This window comes from Talpa occidentalis, unplaced genomic scaffold (genome assembly GCF_014898055.3).
Source record: "Talpa occidentalis isolate TD23 unplaced genomic scaffold, MPIMG_talOcc4v2.1 talOcc4.15, whole genome shotgun sequence".
In the NCBI taxonomy this organism is placed as follows: domain Eukaryota; kingdom Metazoa; phylum Chordata; class Mammalia; order Eulipotyphla; family Talpidae; genus Talpa; species Talpa occidentalis.
In genome coordinates this window covers 143,890-153,681 of record NW_023601543.1, presented here as the reverse complement: position 1 = coordinate 153,681, position 9,792 = coordinate 143,890, and the positions used below count along the sequence as shown (strand labels likewise).

General features: G+C 39.1%; 1 pseudogene; it reads left to right on the top strand.

Moving 5' to 3' along the window:
• Window positions 1-404: 404 nt before the first annotated feature.
• Window positions 405-7,952, top strand: LOC119246399 (protein SET-like; annotated as a pseudogene).
• Window positions 7,953-9,792: the final 1,840 nt, after the last annotated feature.

Here is a 9,792-nt window from a genome sequence, read left to right as displayed (position 1 = left end):
TAACTGTCTTATGATCTTAGGGGACAGCATTCATTCTTTTACCTTTGTGTATGAAGGAAGCTGCTCGATTTTTGTAGATAATGTTTTTCAAAGCTGAGCTGTAGGAATAGTGACCTTTTTTTCTGGACCCAGAGTTCGTGCTGCCTCTTCCCCATGCACCATCCAGACACCAGTAAGAGCGCAGGCCCGAGGCCATTTCCGTTTTTGTCTCCACGCTGCTACAGCTTGTGCTTGCAGACCTCCCATAGAACCAGGTAAGACGGTGCCGTGGGCCCCCATATCTAACAGAGTTACGGAAGTTTGAGTCCGTTATCCCTCCAAATTCCCCAATATACTCAGGTGTTTTTTTTTTTTTTTAAAGTCACCCTGAGACTGGGCTAGAAGGCAAGAGAGTGTCCAGGGGTATGGAGTGAGAAAGACGCTCCACAACAAAGCCTTGTATTTTCTTCGTTTTCAAAGGTCAGGCTCCACAAATGAGTGTATCAATGTCTTTTTTTTTTTTTTTTCATTTCTAGAGTTATTTTATTTTACTTTTTTTTAAATAATAAATTTTATTTTTATATTCCCCATACAATTGCAGCCCCCCCATTCTGACCCCAATCCCTCCCCTCCCGCCCCCGCCCCCCTAAAAGTGTCTCTGGTTCGTAGTTTTTTGTTGATTTTGATTTTCACTTTCTTATAGTTATTCGTTTTCCTGGTCCCTTATTTAAGTTTTCTAGATTCCTGCTATGAGTGAGACCATCCGGTATTTTTCTTTTTCTTTTTGGCTTATTTCGCTGAGCATGATCCCTTCCAGTGCCATCCATGTTGCTGCAAATTGCATGTGTTTATCTTTTTTGAATGCTGAGTAATATTCCATGGTATATATGGACCACATCTTCTTGATCCAGTCATCTATTTTTGGGCATTTGGGTTGTTTCCAAAGCTTAGGTATTGTAAACAGTGCTGCTATAAACATAGGGGTGCAGGTGTTCTTTGGAATTGATGTTTCTGTGTCCTTTGGGTAAATACCTAGGAGTGGAATTGCTGGATCCTATGGAAGCTCTATGTTTAGTAGGTCCAGAAATCTCCACACAGCTCTCCACAGTGGTTGGACCAGTTTGCACTCCCACCAACAGTGCAGAAGAGTTCTTTTTTCTCCACACCCTCGCCAACATTTGTTGTTGCTAGTTTTTTTAATATGTGCCATTCTCACTGGTGTAAGATGGTATCTCATGGTAGTTTTGATTTGCATTTCCCTGATGACAAGTGATGTTGAACATTTTTTCATATGCCTGTTGGCCATTTGCATTTCCTCTTCAGAGAAGTTTCTTTTTAGCTCTTCTGCCCATTTTTTTGACTGGATTATTTTCTTTGTTGTTGTTGAGTCTCATCAGCTCTTTGCAGATTTTTGTGATCAGTCCTTTATCATTAGTGTTGGGTGCAAAATGTTCTCCCAGTTGGTGGGGTTTCTCTTTGTTTTTGTTATTGTCTCTTTTGCTGTGCAGAAGCTCTTTAATTTGATGTAGTCCCAGCTGTTTATCTTTGCCTTCACTATCACTGCTTTGGGTGATGTGTCTGTAAAGATGTCTTTGATGTGCATATCACGTAGTGTTTCGCCTATATTTCCTTCTATATATTTTATGGTTTCAGGTCTTATGTCTAGTTCTTTAATCCATTTTGAGTTGATTTTTGTGTATGGTGTGAGGTAGTGGTCAAGCTTCATTCTTTTGCATGTAGCAACCCAGTTTTCCCAGCACCATTTATTGAACAAACTTTCTTTGCTCCAATGCATATTCTTTGCTCCTTTGTCAAAGATTAGTTGACCATAAATCTGTGGGTTTATTTCTGGATTTTCTATTCGATTCCATTGGTCTGTATGTCTGTTCTTGTTCCAATACCATGCAGTTTTGATGATTATGGCTTTGTAGTAGAGTTTGAAGTCTGGGAGTGTGATGCCTCCATTCCCTTCTTTTTTTTTCAGGAGAGCTTTGGCTATTCGGGGTTTTTTGTGATTCCATATGAATTTCATCAATAATTGTTCTATTTCTTTGAAGAATGACATTGAAATTTTGATTGGAATAGCATTGAATCTGTATATTGCTTTTGGTAGGATGGCCATTTTAATAATGTTTATTCTTCCAATCCATGAGCAGGGGATATCTTTCCATTTCTTTGTGTCTTCTTCTATTTCTTTTAACAGTGTTTTATAGTTTTCTTTGTATAGGTCCTTTACCTCTTTTGTTAGATTTATTCCCAAATATTTGATTTTTTTTGTTTCAATAAAAAAAGGAATGGTTTTTTTGATTTCTTCTTCTTCTTCAGATTTATTGTTTGTGTATAGGAAGGCTACTGACTTTTGCGTGTTGATTTTGTATCCTGCCACTTTACTGAACTGATTGATGAGTTGAATTAGTTTTTCTGTGGAGTTTTTGGGGTTCTCTATGTATATTATCATATCATCTGCAAATAGTGATAGTTTGACTTCTTCTTTTCCTATTTGGATTCCTTGGATGTCTTTCTCTTGTCTTATTGCTCTGGCTAGGACTTCCAGTATTATATTGAAAAGCAGTGGTGAGAGTGGACATCCTTGTCTTGTTCCAGATCTTAATGGAATTGCTTTCAGCTTTTCACCATTGAGAATGATACTGGCTGTTGGCTTGTCATAGATGGCCTTTATGATGTTGAGGTATGTTCCTTGTATCCCAAGAATTTCAAGGGCTTTTATCATGAATGGGTGTTGCACTTTGTCGAAAGCTTTCTCAGCATCTATTGATATTATCATATGGTTTTTATATTTCTTTTTGTTGATGTGTTGGATAACGTTGATTGATTTTCGGATGTTGAACCATCCTTGTGTCCCTGGAATGAATCCTACTTGGTCGTGGTGAATTATCTTATGGATACATTGTTGGATTCTGATAGCTAAAATTTTATTGAGGATTTTTGCATCAGTGTTCATTAGGGAGATTGGCCTGTAGTTTTCCTTTTTTTGTGTTGTCCTTGTTCGGCTTCATAGTGTAATGTTGGCTTCATAGAACGTGTTTGGTATTGTCCCTTCCTTCTCAATTTTTTGGAAGAGTTTGTGAAGGATAGGCACTAATTCGTCTCTGAATGTTTGGTAGAATTCATTTGTAAATCCATCAGGTCCTGGGCTTTTGTTTTTGGGGAGGTTTTTGATTACCATTTCAATTTCGCTGCTTGTAATTGGTCTGTTTAGGTGTTCTATTTCTTCTTTATCTAGCTTTAGGTGATTGTAGAGTTGTAGGAATTTGTCCATCTCCTCTAGATTGTTAAACTTGTTTCCATATAACTGTTCATAGTAGTTACTGATTATTCTTTTGATTTCTGCTGTGTCCGTTGTGATTTCTCCTCTTTCATTGATGATCCTGTTTATTTGTGCTTTCTCCCTTTTTTCCTTTGTGAGCCTGGCTAGGGGTTTGTCTATTTTATTGATTTTTTCAAAGAACCAGCTCTTGGTTTCATTGATCTTTTGGATTGTTTTTTTAGTTTCAATTTCATTTATTTCTGCTTTGGTTTTTATTATTTCTTCTACTGGTTTTGGGGTTTTTTTGTTGTTCTTTTTCTAGATCTTTGAGCTTTGAGATTAGGTTGTTTCTTTGAGTTCTTTCTTGTTTCTTGATGTGAGCTTCTATTGCTATATATTTTCCTCTTATTACTGCTTTTGCTGCATCCCATACATTTAGGATATTGGTGTCCTCCTTGTCGTTCAATTCAAAGAATTTTTTAATTTCTTCTTTGATCTCCTCATTAGTCCAGTGGTCTTCCAGTAGTGTGGTTTTTAATCTCCATGAGGTAGGAAAGTTCCTTGCCTTCTTTTTATGGTTTATTTCTAGTTTGATGCCTTCATGGTCAGAAAAGATGGTTGATATGATTTCAATGTTGGTGTATCTGTTGATGTTTGTCTTGTGCCCCAGTATGTGATCGATCCTGGAGAATGATCCGTGTGCGCTTGAGAAAAATGTGTACTCCGTTTTTTGGGGTTTAGTGTTCTATAGATGTCTGTTAAGCCCAATTGCTCTAGGTCCTTATTTAGAGCTTTGGTTTCTTTACTTATTTTTTGTCTTGTTGATCTATCCATTGTTGATAGTGGTGTTGAAGTCTCCCACTACGTATGTGTTTTCTCTGATGTCTGTTTTCAGAGAGGACAACAGTTGTCTGATATATTTTGGTGCTCCTTCGTTTGGTGAGTATATGTTAATGAGTGTTATTTCTTCTTGAAGTATTGTTCCCTTGATCATAATGTAGTGACCATTGGGGTCTCTTTTTATCTTTTTGAGTTTGAAATCTGTTTTATCTGATATAAGTATAGCTGTTCCTGCTTTCTTTTTTGGTCCATTTGCTTGTAGGATTGTTTTCCATCCTTTAACTTTGAGCCTATTTTTATCTTTTGTAGCTAAATGTGTTTCCTGGAGACAGCAAAAGGTTGGGTTTTGTTTCTTAATCCAGGCTGCAACTCTGTGTCTTTTTATTGAAGAGTTTAGTCCATTTACATTTAGAGTTAATATTGATATGTTAGCATCTGTATTTGCCATTGTGTTTGTCTTTCCTTTGATTTTATTTATTTATTCTTTTAATAACTTTTTTTTTTTGGGCTTCTTTCATTGTTATTCGTCCCTCTGAGGTTCTGGCTTTAGGACTCCTTGTAGTATTTTTTGGAGTGGGGGTTTAGTTGTAATGAAATTCCGGAGTTTCTGTTTGTCTGGGAAGGTCCATATTCTTTCTTCAAAGAGGAAAGAGAGCTTTGCAGGATAGAGAATTCTTGGTTGGCATCTGTTTTCTTGGAGTCTGTTGACTATGTCCCTTCACTCTCTCCTTGCCCATAGTGTTTCTTCGGAGAAGTCTGATGTCAGCCTGATTGGCTTTCCTTTGAATGTTATCTGTTTCTTCCCTCTTGCCAGCTTCATTATTTTTTCCTTGTCCTGGATTCTTGGGAGCTTTACTATTATGTGTCTTGCTGTATTTTTCCTTTCGTCGTGGAAGTTTGGTGTTCTTCTTGCTTCTTGTATATCAATTTTCAGCTCCTTCTTTACATTTGGGAAGTTCTCTTCAATTATCTCTTTGAATATTTTCTCTGTTCCTACATCTCTCTCCTCTCCTTCTGGTATTCCTATAACTCTTATATTTCCTTTCCTCATGGAGTCAGATAGTTCCCGAAGTCTTTCTTCATTCTTTTTCCTTCGTACTTCTCTTTCCTTTTCTGTTTTGGTTCTTTTTATTTCTGTGTCTTCAAGAGTACTTATTCGTTCTTCCATTTCATCTATTCTGCTTTCATTGCTTTTCCCAGAATTCTTTAGTTCTTCCATTAATTCTTTGATCTCCTGCATTTCTTTACTTCCCTCTTTAGGGCTCAATTTCATTCTTCTGACCATTGTTTTCCTCTTTAGGGACTCAATTGCATTCTCTGATCGTTGATTATTTTCCCTTATCATTGTTTTCCTTATGACTTCTGTCAGTTTTTTAATCACGGCAATTTTAAATTCTCTTTCTGGAAGGCTCAGAAGTTCTTCCAAGTTACTGTCGTTGCAATCTGGGGGCTGGTTTTCTTTTTGTGGTGTGCTTTTTTCCTGGGGAGTTGCTAGGTTGCGTGTGGTTCTTCTACTCCTTACTGTCTGTTTTCTAATTTGCCGTATGCATTGGGACACTGTGTTGTTGGGACTGGCCGGCATCTTGGGTGAGTTTCTCTGCTCCCCTCTGGTTCCTCCAGGAGCCATATGTCAGTTTCAAGCAGTCTTTACTGGAGAAAGGTCCCTGTTCTAAAATGCCAATGTGGGGACACACTCCCCCCTGCGCCTGGTCAATGTCTTGTTCCGCTCAGCCCTGTCTTGCCGCTGACGCCCACCCTGGCTGTCGGTTCTCTGACTGAGCAGGCCCAGCGCACACTGCACTGTGCTGGAGCCCTGGGCTCTGGAAACAGGGTGGCAAGTAAACAGATGCAGTGGCTGTCCCTTGTATGTTACCATTTAAGAGACGAAATAGGACATAAGCAAAAATGGAGGCCTAGACTGTGCTAAGTAGGAAGAAAATCACAGTGAATACAAGAAGATGACAAAGTTTTGACTGAAAAACAAAATGACCTCGTTTTTTGAATATGTTAAATTTTGAAGTATCAGAAACAAAGTTGAGAATATTAAGAAAGAATGTGAAGATTTACATTTGGAACTCAGAGTAAGATCTGGTTAACAGACATTGAAAGAAATTTTATTCAGGTGGAGATGTAAGTTATAGGGCTAGAGAGGGGGTTATAGCAGGGTGTACGTGTGCAGTTCTTTTTGTTTTTAATTGGATTTGAATGTTTTTAGTTGAGCCTTTTATAATTCAAACACAATCCCTATCATTTCCTACTTACTTACATCTGACCAACTTAAGCTTCACAAATCTGTCATCTGAAAACATTTGACTTTAATCCATGCAGTAGTGAGTAAGACAGTGGGCTTCCTAGCATTCAACATTTAAAACAATTCTTGCAAAATATTTTCAATATTGTTTTTAAATAATTAAACATTTTTAACTATTTAAACATTTTAATTATCATACTGAAATTTGAACTCTTTCCATTTTGGCACAATTATGAATAGAGCTGATAGAAACATCGCTGCGTTGACAAACGTTTCCATTTCTCAGAGGCAGACTCAGGAGGGGGACTGCTGAGTTTCATGGTAAGTCCTATTTAACTTTGCAGGAAAATACCAAACCATTTTCCAGGGTGGCTGTACCACTTTTCATGATAACAATCTTTCAAACTCCCACCCAAAGGAAAATGGACAGTAAACAAAGGGTGACTGGACTGGCTCCTCGTGGTCCTTATTCTCAACACCCGCAACAGTAGAGGACCCTTTTTTCCCATCCTGGGGAAAAAGCACTCTTTATTACATTTGGACAATCTTCTATCTGCTAACACAGCACACCCACCCTCATGGTCAAAGCTGTGAAGAACTATGCAGGATCTATAAAAAGATGAAACCTTGTCAGTTGTGACAACATGGATGGAAGTGGAGGGGATGATGTTAAGCAAAATAAGTCAGGAGGACAAAGACAAATATCAGATGATGTGGAAGATAAAGAAACAAAACAAAGGTACAAACCAAACCAAAATAAAGCCTAAATTCTGACAACAGAAGTCCTCAGTGCCTTTCAGACATGTGTTTTCCTTTGGGTCTGGCGCTGGAACTTTCCTCACACATGGCCCCCAAACACAAATCTCCTCACCAGCTTTGAGTGAAGAAATCAAGACTTCCTGCTATACCCAGGCCGGAGGAGGAGATGTCAACTCCCCTGGGTGAGCAGAAGGGAGAAAAAGAGCAGCAAGAAACAGCTGAACAGACTGGTGAAGTGCAAATTGGAACAGACAGAGTTAATGCACAAGCCAGTGGGGAAATTTTGAAAGTAGAATATAAATATAACAACCTCCACCAAACATTTTTTCAGAAGAGGTCAGAATTGATTGCCAAAATCCCAGATTTTGGGGTGACATTTGTCAGTCATCTGCAAGTGTCTGCACTGCTTGAGGAGGAGGAGGATGAGAACACGTTGCATTATTTGACAGGAGTTAAAGTGACGGAGGAGATTTTTATTTTATTTTGATGAAAACCCTTACTTCAAAAATAAGTTCTCTCCAAAACATTTCATCTGACTGAGTGTGTTGATCCATCTTCAAAGTCCACAGAAATCAAATGGAAATCTGGAATGGATTTGATGAACATTCAGATCAAATGCAGCACAGAGCCGGCAGGAAGGTGCAGTATTAGGAGCCAGAGAGTGGCCTTGACTTTGGAGAGGCCGTTGAGAGAGTATTTGGCCAAATCCATTATAGCACCATGTGATTCTTGACACAGATGATGAAGAAGATGATGATGAAGAAAGATGGGAAGATATTGATGAAGAGGAGGTTGAGGGTGAAGGTGAAGAAGACAAAGATAATGGGGGGTGGGGAGGATGAAGGACATGACTAATGGAGCGCTGATGGATTTCGACCTTTAATTTGCTCCAGCACCTGGGAGCAAGTTGCAGTGGTTTTTCTTGTTGCCCTTCTTGTGCTCAGTCGCCCTGCATTTGAGGTCAATTTTCTCTTTTATACCCTAGTTCTCGATTTACTTTTGGGGGAAGTGAGACTTGAGTAGAATACAGACTATTTACCACTTTCTATTCCAAATTCACTTTTTTCCCCTTCCCGTCACCACAAAAACTTTATGAAACCAACACTGCCATACTCTGTGAGAAAAAAAGACAAAACTTCTGCCCCCCTTAGCTCTGCTGGGAGCTAGGGGGTACTGGGCCCCTGTACAAGTGCGAAGGATTCTAGCTTGTTTCCTCCTTTCTCTGTGTATTGGGCCCAGATATTATGTTGTATCTCTGTGTGAATACAGACAGCATTTACCAACATATGTCTGTATACTTTTTCTTATTTAAAAAAAGAACAAAACTTTTAAAAATGGGGTTATGGGCCTCCCTGGTGGCGCAGGCGGTTGAGCGCAGCACTGTGAAGCTGTACACAGCCTCTGCAGTGCCGGTTTGATCCCTGCCGGCCTCGGAGCAACCCACATGGCGAGCAGACCTCTCCTGTCTCGACCGCTGCTCCCCTCAGCGGTGTATTTCGTCAGTCTGCCTTTTCTGTTCCCCGCTCTGTCTCTGGTGAATCCTCTCACCCTCCTCGCATCTGGCCTGTACCCCGTTTCTTGTATAAATAAAAAAAAAAAACCAAACCTTTAAAAAAATAAATAAATAAATAAATAAATAAATAAATAAAGGGGTTATGGAAGGTCAGCAAAAGGGTGGGTTTGAGATGGGGGGGCATGAAATGGGCATTTTGGCAACATGGCTTCTCCTTTGGCCTGCTTCATTGTGATCTTTAAGATCTCTGCAGTTTAAGATGACACTTTTAAAATATAATTCTCTCCTAATGAGAACTTGATGGGAGAATCGACAGAATCTGTAGGAGCTGATTTGGAATTGACATTCTCTATTGCAATTTTGTTCCTGCTTATTTTTAAATTTTCTTTTTTTCACTGGAAAGGAAACATGATCAATTTTAATCATTAAAAGCGTGTGAAGTGCTTTGTTACAATAAAACTAAATATGCACACAAAGAACTTGAGGCCTTTCTCTAAAATTGATACACGCCATAACTCCCCAACTTGACTTATGTAGCATATTGTCAAGTGGTCACTCTAACTCCTGTATTTGTGATGGGTGTGCTACAGGATGACCTCGGGGCTATGTGGACTGAGTAAAGGGATTTGAATCAATGTAGTCATGTCTCCGTAGCTGGGAAGCGTCGTGGGTACAATCGACCAAAAGTTTCTGAAAGTTTTCACATCGTGCTGGATGTGAGACTGCTCAAGATACAGTTCTGGTTATGCTGTACCCTTAATTTGTATCTCAAATTGGTATTTAAAAAATAGGCCTTTATTTCCCTGACATTGGCACTGTCACATGTGGCCAAGAAGGCCAGTGGGCTCTCAGTCAGAAGTCTGAGCTGGTGGTAGTTAGTTCAGGAGCATTTTTGTCTCAAAGGGCCAGCTATTTCACATCAGCTCTGAAATGAGAGCCATCTGTGTGAATCCAGGTGAGGTGGGCTGTGGTCTGTGCCTAGAATAATGCTTTGAGAAGCAGATAGGCTTTTTAATACTGTAAGATACAGCATCTGAAATTAAACACCACTTAACTTTTTCAGAGATGAATTAATGGGTAGCCTGGTCAAATTTTGATATATAAAGCTTCATAAATGGAACTATTCCATCAAAAAGCAAAGTGTAATGAAAACCTGTCTGGATAGAGAGTATATAATACCTG